Below are 9,368 nucleotides of genomic sequence, written 5' to 3' on the forward strand. Positions count from 1 at the left end.
ACAATAACAGTCTTATTGCTTCCGGTGTCACATTCGGTTGCCTTTGCGTGACACAAATTGACAGAAAGTTTTTTAGATGCTGCTGTGGATCTTCAATGTAAGACCCGGAGAACAGTCCCTTGTTTTGCAGCAGATGTAGCATGTTGTTTGTGATTTGAAATGACTCCGTTTGTATCTGAGGGGCTGAAATTGCAGTTGCCAAATTTTCAGCGGTGGGTTGTGCCCAATCATATAAAGCTGCTTCATGCACAAGAGATGCCACACCCTGATTGTTCGGGTCATTCATATTGTTTCGATTGTCTTGATTATCCAAAACATCACCCATGTCTAATTCAATTTGTTCGCTTGGGTGTTGTTGTCGTTTGTCTTTCCTATTTGCACGATTTAATGCCTTGAAAGCTTTCTCAAGATCCGGTAATGCTTCAAACAATTCACCAATTCTTGAGGAGTTTCTAGGCACACACCTATAACAAACAAGACTACAAACGTTATAATTTCAATGTAATGAAGTAAAATGGAGAAAATTGACTAAACTAAGAATCCTAGCAATTCTTCTAGCTGTAATTAATAACAATGTTGCTTCCCCAGCAACGACGCCAAAATTTGATCACGCCCAACTATGCCTCCTAAAAGTTCTAGTGGTCGTTGCAAATATAATTCGATTTATAAGTCCGGAGTCAAATCCCACAGGGAAATAACGTACTAGTTACAACCAATAGTTTTGCACGAATTTAAGTAATCAACCTTCAGAAATATTATATAACGATTTGAGAGTTTACTGACTAAGATCAAATTAATTAAAAATGCAGTAATTTATAACTAACAAAGTAATTGTTATAGACAAGATTTGGAAAAGTCTAAGGTTACGATTTCCCCTATTGTCGGAATCTTTCCCTACCTTTTCTATGAAGTTGCCTAAATATTCTCCACCAATCGTGAGTACTTTGATTGTCGTAGCTCTATCTCGAGCAACTACCATAATTTACTAGACATATTCTCTCAAACTACGCTAGCTGGCACTAATTTACCCCTCACTACAATCGCACCAAGGCTTTGTTATCTCTAATCCCGCCTTTAAACCTTGAGTATCGATCTCGCAACTACGTTAGGAGTGGTGTTGTTCAATAACTACCTAAATGTGTACTCTCTCTCGAGCAATATACACACTAAATAGGCCCAGTTAATTGAGAGCTCTTTAATTAACAACAATAAAAATATAGTTGAACAAGTAGAAAAAAATCAAAGGCAAATCTACATTAAACGCAGTAGAAAATCATCCTCTAATAGGTTTTATCAAGCCTTGGATAAGAGAGTTTAGCTACTCATAAATACAACAACAATCAACATAATTTTCGAACACATTAAACTACAAAGTAAAGAGATAAAGGAAGAGAAAATTCGTTTAATTCTAGCTCCACAGTGCTTGGCAGCCTTTTTCTTCTCCAAAATCGTGTCCAACCCTAGAATAACTCGTTTGGGGAGTATTTATATGTAAGGCCGAGATTCCTCAGTCCAAATCCGGGTTGGGATCTTTTAACCCGCAACTTTTAATTACCGTGCTATAAACCTCGCGAAGCCTGGTCTGTAGCGTGGTCAACCTGGCTATAGACCTCACGAAGCCTGGTCTATAGTGTGGTCAACCTAGCTATAGACCTCGCGAAGCCTGATTTATAGCGCGGTCAACCTGGCTATAGACCTCGCAAAGCCTGGTCTATAGCTCGGTCAACCTGGCTATAGACCTCGTGAAGCCTGGTCTATAGCACGGTCAACCTGGCTATAGACCTCGCAAAGCCTGGTCTGTAGCACGGTTTGGGTACTTGATGCTTTTGCGCTCTTTGCTTGCATTTTTATCCTTTTTTTGTGCAACTTTCGTTCGACGATTTCTTCCGATGTTCCTACATATAAAACAACACAACTTAGCTCAAATGTCACACAATAACTCACTAAACCAACAAAATATAGGGTGAGTAATGTGCTAAACGTATAGCATTTTGGCATAACATCATTGATCCAGTCATTTATTTATACTTAATGGAGGTTTGAATCTTGATCATTCAGATCTCAATCATTAAGTGTGATTATGTTTTAAATCTAAATCGTAATCATTCAGATCTTATCCATTAAATATGTTTGTTTTTTTAATTTTATAACCGCTTAATGGATCTTAATGATGAAGATTTGTAACAGAGTCTTAATATCATTAAGATATTATACATTCAAGAATTTATGTAAAAATGATATTTTACTATTACTCATACACTTTTACCACTAATCACCATCACTACTGCTATTGATGTCCCCCAACGTTATAGACTACTATCACCCACTACCCATTACCACTATCCTTAGCTACAACCACCACTGCCGCCAAGCACGAATGTCAGTTGTTAATACCATTTAGCCATTATTTACAACCATCACCACCAACCACCATTACTACAACAATCAGCAATCATCACTATCAACAACAACTATATATCACCCATCACTGTTGTCAGTCACCACCATTATCAACCATCACCGTTAATTACTATTGTTATCCACTGTCTACTATACATAATCACCACTATCAATCACCACCACCACCAGCCACTACTCAGTTGTACCCACAACCACCATTGTTAGCCATAATGTCACGACCCAAAATCCTATCTTAGGAATTGTGATGGCACCTAGTCACTAAGACTAGGTAAGCCTGGTACATGAAGAGATATAACAGAAATAAACAACTTAACTATATCAAAATCAAACGGATAAATGAGATAATGAAACTAAAACTGAACATATGTTATACAATCCCCATAACCGGTAATATAGAGTCATAAGCTCTAATGACATACACTAGAATTTTTATATATAATATTGTTTTAAAATGAAGATAAACAACAGTAATGATAACATTCGAAGGTGACTCCGAGGCATGTGAATGACAAGCAGGAATACCTTGAAGTCTCCAGACGCACAGACACAACTCCCCAAGACAACGCGATCGGAAGTACCTGGGTTTGCACAAAATGATGCAGAAGCGTAGCATGAGTACACCACAGCGGTACCCAGTAAGTATCAAGCCTAACCTCGATAGAGTAATGACAAGACCAGGTCAAGACATCTACTAGATATAGAAACATATGCAGGATATAACATAAAGCTAACAATGGAAAGAACATCAATGTAAGACTAACAGTGGAAGGATCACTAATTTACAACCAACATTGAAAATAGTAGAAGCAAAAATGGTAACAAGAAGTAACCAGGTAATAAAGCAATAACATAATTAGAACACAGATGAGATATCAATAAACTCAATTAAAAAAAGAGATGATAACTCAATTAATCAAATTGTTCCCAATGCATGAATTACAACAAGAATTTTCCCAAGGCACCACTCCTCGTAACCACAAATCATAAGCCAAAATTCTGAATCTTACACGCGTGGCATCTCGTGCCCACATTATCAATCACCTTTGCACGGCAAAGCCCACGTGCTACCATGTATGTTATATCCGTGTCAAATATCAATTAAAGTGATCGAGAGATATATTTAAACCCAATAAACCATAACAATAATCTAGAATAAAGTAAGGCATCAAATGAGATAATTAATTTATTTTAAAAATCAAATAAAGTAAGATAAGAACAAGTTATACAAAATAGAGTATCAGATAGGTTTAGTTTAGAAACAAATAAAATAAGTAGAAATATCATGTTTAAACAAAGTAAAACGTTCGTTAAATTAATGAATTAAATATATAATTTGTTAAAAGTAAAATGTGATGACAACTTTCAAGTATAGTAAACATCAAATGGGGTGATGAATATAATTTGAAAATCCAATTAAATTAAAAAATGTGATAACCATTTAAAATAGTAAAGTATCGAGTGAGATAACCAGTTTTATTTTGAAAGTCACATAAGTAAATCACCTACATAATTCTTTTATTTAGAGCCCATAGGTTACCAACAACTCAACCGAATATGAGATACTGTCCCCACACACGTAAATTCACCTTGACAATCAATTTGCCAAGAAATAACGGAGGCACATATTGGCATGTTAAATCAACACAGCAAACCACGTAGAATGCATGACTCACAAGAAGTCTCTATCGTTCCATTATTAGAATACCGACAGTCAACCAAATACGATAAAAATACAAGTGAAATGATTTAAGAAACAACAATAATCGTTCAACCGGTAAACCGTTCCAACGGAGAATGAACCATGAGAATCACAACCGAGAATAACTTTACTGTCACAAATAATTACAACATATCAATCCGTTACGGCGTGCAACCCGATCCCGCCTATATCATATTACCCGTCCTTATCGCTCCATATCATATCTTTCCATATTATTTCAATACCATTGCGGCGTGCAACCCGATCCCCAAAAAATATGAGTTAAGCAAACAAACTACAACCAACTACGTCGTATAACAAAATTAAACGAAATAAAGAAACTAAACAAAGAAGGTCACAAACGGATAAAATAGTTACATGTTGACTCACAAGGTCAAATAGCAGGTAGTGACGGTTCATAAATAATAATACAATTACAAAAAAAAAACAATTAACACTTAAGGCACGTAGCGGATAAGGCATGAATTCAACAAGTAATTGCAATTAACAATTAAAGCAGTTAAGAGTAAACCTGACAATAAAAGATAAAACATGTACAAACCACTTCAATTAAATACAAAAAAGAAACCTAAGAGTCTAAATCGGTCAAATACCACATATAAGCATGGGTACACACTCATCACCTCGTGTACACGTCTTCCACATGATTCAAATAGTACAATCAACCTAAATCCTAAGGGGTAGTTTCCCCCACACAAAGTCAGGTAAGATACTTACCTCAAAGAAGCCAAATCAATATTCTAAGAAGCCTTTCCCATTTGAAACAAACTCCGGACGGCTCGAATCAAGCCAAAATAACTTAATATAAAAAATAAAAGCCATAGGAAATAATTTCGGATAATAAAGCTTTGATCTTTAATGAAAACCAAAAAGTCAACTCCGGGCCCGCACCTTGAAACCCGACAAAACTCATAAATTTCGAACACTCATTCCGATACGAGTCCAATCATACCAAAATCATTCAATTCTGACCTCAAATAGGCCTTCAAACCATCAATTTATGTCTTAGAATTTTTTTTTACTAAAATCCCCAATTTTTTCAATTCAAATTATTAATCAAACACTAAAATCCATGTTGGAATCATGAAATAATAACAAATCTGAGTAAAAAATATTTACCCCAATCCAAGTAGTAAAATCTCCTCCAAAATCGCCCAAAATCGAGCTCCAAAACCTTGGGAGAAAAAGTAACTAAATTTCGAAACAAGAAATAAAATGCAGCAGCTGTCCCAGCTCGATTCAAGTTCTAGATGATCCCAAAACTTACGTTTGATAAGCTCACAATCCTTGCGAGATTACACCCAAGATAGCCTCTTGAATCACACAATTTGGCCTTAAAATGAGGGAGATAAAGTTTTAAAAGAAATCTGAAAATTTCAATGGCACATTCGTAATTATTTGCACCTAAAAAAACTAGCAATAAGAAAATCTTCGTTTTAGAACCCAAAACTCATTCGGAACCTCTCGGACACAAACCATATATGCATTTCAATCATAAAATATGCTACGAATCTGCTCGTGTACTCAAAACACCAAAAAGAGGTCATCTTAACCCAAAATTAACCATGGTCAAACTTCAAATCCTTAACATAACTAGTTTCTCTACCAATGATCCAAAATACATCCGAGCCCCCGGGACCCCATCCAATCATACCACCAAGTACAAATATATCATCCAAACTTCTCCAAAACCTCTAAACACCCACGGGAATATCACAACAAAGAATCGATGCTCAAACCGAATATAATTTCTCTTAAGTTGTTAAATCTTTATCCTTTCAAAGAGTGTCCAAATCACACTTAACACTTCAGATTACTTTCAAAATTTGCACACATGTTCAATTCAACTATATAGACCTTTTCAAATCCCCGGAACAACAATTGGAGTTCAATAACATAAGTCAACTCTTGGTCAAACTTATGAACTCTTAAGTTCTTCAAATTGTCAACTTTCGACAAATAGTGTCGAATTCTTCTAGGAACCTTCGAAACCAAATTCGAACATATGTACAAGTCCAAAACTACCATACGAACCTATCGGAACAATCAAAATCCAATTCCGAGTCCGTTTACTCAAAAGTCAAACCTTTGTCAACTCTTCCAACTTAAAGCTTCTAAAATGAGAATCATTCTTCCAAATCAATCCTGAACCGCTCGAAAACCAAAATCAACCATAAACGCGCAAGTCATAATACGTAATATGAAGCTACTCAAAGTCTCAAACCACCGAATAGAATGCTAAAACTCAAAACGACCGGTCGGGTCGTTACACATAATCACCACCAACCACTATATAATTGTTTTAAAAATATTTTATTAATTTAGTATTTGATTAATTAGTACTATATCATTTGAATTTATATTTATTAATATTTAAATAAGACAAGTTTTACACATTCAAATATAGAGAAAACAAACAATCTTAATTATTCAGTATTCAAATACTAATACAATGTGTAGTGAGATTTCGGCATTTTAATCTTAATACACATATTAATATTCAGATGTGTATTCAGATTCAAATGTTTTAACCTTAATAAAAATAATGGAATCTTATGGGAATGTTTAAAAGAAAGACACTATTTACCAACAACTATCCATTTTAGTCATGATACTAAAACTAGCCAAAAGAAATTACTAATGATATATAGCATTCAAAACATAGACAAAAAAAGATTTACTTTCAATGGGTATTATTGCGACCCATTGAAAACACATAGACGAGGCAATATACAAAATTTATAGAAGTTTGAAGGCGAGTTAGACTAGTTTAACATGTGATAGGAAAAAAGTTCTTAGTCACTCCGCGTACGAAGAACCGCTTAGCAAACTCCAAAGCACCAACTGACGATACTAATAATTTCTCTAACGAAAATGGAACATTCAGTGGCGAAATTAGCTCGCGATAACGCTTAGCCACCCGCTCATCTCCGATGATGATATCTTCGCCGAGGATAGCGTAGCACCAATATATAAAATACTAAAAAAAAGGGTAAAAAATATTTTTTTTAATGGGTATGATTGGAATTCATTGAAAATATATAGATGAGGCAATATACAAATTTTGAATAAGATTGGAGGTGATTTGGACTAGTTTAGTATCAAAATTTGTAATTAAAATCGAGTTTGAAATATTTTTCTACGACACGTATATCAAACATGTATCACGTGTGTATCTCACACACATGTATACATGGATATACATGTGATACATATTTTATACACATATGATACATATGTGATACACAAATGATACACAATGTGATACACATATCATCTTTTTTCATGTTTATCTTCTACTTCGAATTTTCAATTCAAACCACCTCAAAACTGAATCAAATCATCCAAAAACAGAGATTCAAACTCTTTAAGATGTGCCCAATGTATTCTAACAACATCTACTTGAAAAAAAACAAAAAAATGACTTTTTATTTTTTGCTACAAATAGCTAATTGGCTAATATTGGTAACATTTACCTAATATTAGTGATATTTTATGAATTTGTCAATTTTTATAATCTATATATTATTAAAAGGAGAGAAAAAAGCCTCCACATTAAGCCAAGTGGAATCCTCACAATAGACCACTTGACAATTTAGGACAAAGTTAGTTAGATTAAGTAATAATTAGTTTTTGGTAAAAATACATAAAGACCCCATTAAACTTGTCCAAAAAATAGGTTTGAACACTTAAACTAAACGGGTATTATTTTACCCCCTATTCTTGTGCATATGAAATTAATGCCTCCCTGTTAGACCTAAACCCAGTCATAAGTTGAGCAGTGTAGTACACTCGTTCCACATCATCTTTCACATAAGAAAATCATTAAAAATTTAACAAATTAAATTTCCTTGGCTTAATCTACTCTCTTCCTCACCCCACCCTACCTGTTTCTTCCTCCTCTCCAAAATAATCTACTATTTCCACTCTTCTTCATACAAATCATCACATTTTCACTAAACCACCAACCTCGTCGCACCATTGTCCCCAGCACCTATCCACCATGGTCCCCCTCCATCTTCACCAAAAATATAATTAAGTTCTCCCATATTTATGTGATAAATTTCACCATAACATTTTACAATAGTACCTATAATGAGGCTAATAGTAATTTCTTCCTTGCATCAAGACGACAAGTGCGAGTCAAAAATTGACATAAATGAGCCAAGAAATTAAGCTATACCCAATTTGATTTATAATTCGGTGGTGTTAATTGCGAATATAAGAGGAATAAATGTGCTTTTAGAAGTGAATAATGATGGAAGCAAATTTGGGAATGAATTTGTAGTGTGGTCGAGGAAGTGAAGGTTCCAGAGATGGCCATGGAAACGGTGGAAGTAGTTGGGTGTTGCTGGATTTTGTTGGGTGCAATTTATGGAATCTGTACCTTAAATTTGGGGTGAAGGATTTGGGTGGTTTTGAGTTGGATTAAAGCTTCAATAGTCTACTGCACTATCTGTAAAGAAGAAAGGGATGAGGGGGTGAGGAAGAAGGAGACATAAACTTTTTTATTTTTTATTTTTTGTTATGTACGCGCTTTTAATTTTTTTTTTTTTTACTACATCAGCTGTTAAGGAGGAAAATAATTCACTTCAGATGTGTTTAGGGGAGGGGAGGGGGAGGGAGGAGGGAGGGTAAAAGAACACCCATTTAGTTTAAGTATTCAAACATATTTTTTGGACAAGTTTAATGGGGTCTTTATGTATTTTGCCTTAATTTTTTAATTTTTTTAAAATTAAATTATGCACGATATGTTGTTAATAGTTAGTTTCTCTTTTTGAATTTGAGTTTAAACATACTTAACTAATTTGTTTTTACGGAAATAATAATTTTTATGTACTGAAACTTATTTATTCTGAAACATATTATATTTTAAATTGAAAAGTTATCACCACATAATATAACTTCATATATTATATTAAAAGAATGATAGTGAAGCATGATGTCAAGCTAAGTGTCATATAAAGAAAATGCTACTTTGCTCTTTAAAACTTGGCAATTTAGGACAAAGTAAGTTAAATTAGGTAATAGTTATTTTTTTTAATTTATATTTTAAAATAATTAAATTATGTATTATGTATTATTAATAATTAATTACTCTTTTTGAGTTTGAATTTAAACATACTTAACTAAATATTTCTATGAAAACAATAATTTTTATTTACTAAAAATTATTTATTCTGAAACCTATTATATTTTAAATTGAAAAGATGCTATCACCTAATAT

The sequence above is a fragment of the Nicotiana tabacum genome, chromosome 24, assembly GCF_000715075.1.
Source record: "Nicotiana tabacum cultivar K326 chromosome 24, ASM71507v2, whole genome shotgun sequence".
NCBI classification, from domain to species: domain Eukaryota; kingdom Viridiplantae; phylum Streptophyta; class Magnoliopsida; order Solanales; family Solanaceae; genus Nicotiana; species Nicotiana tabacum.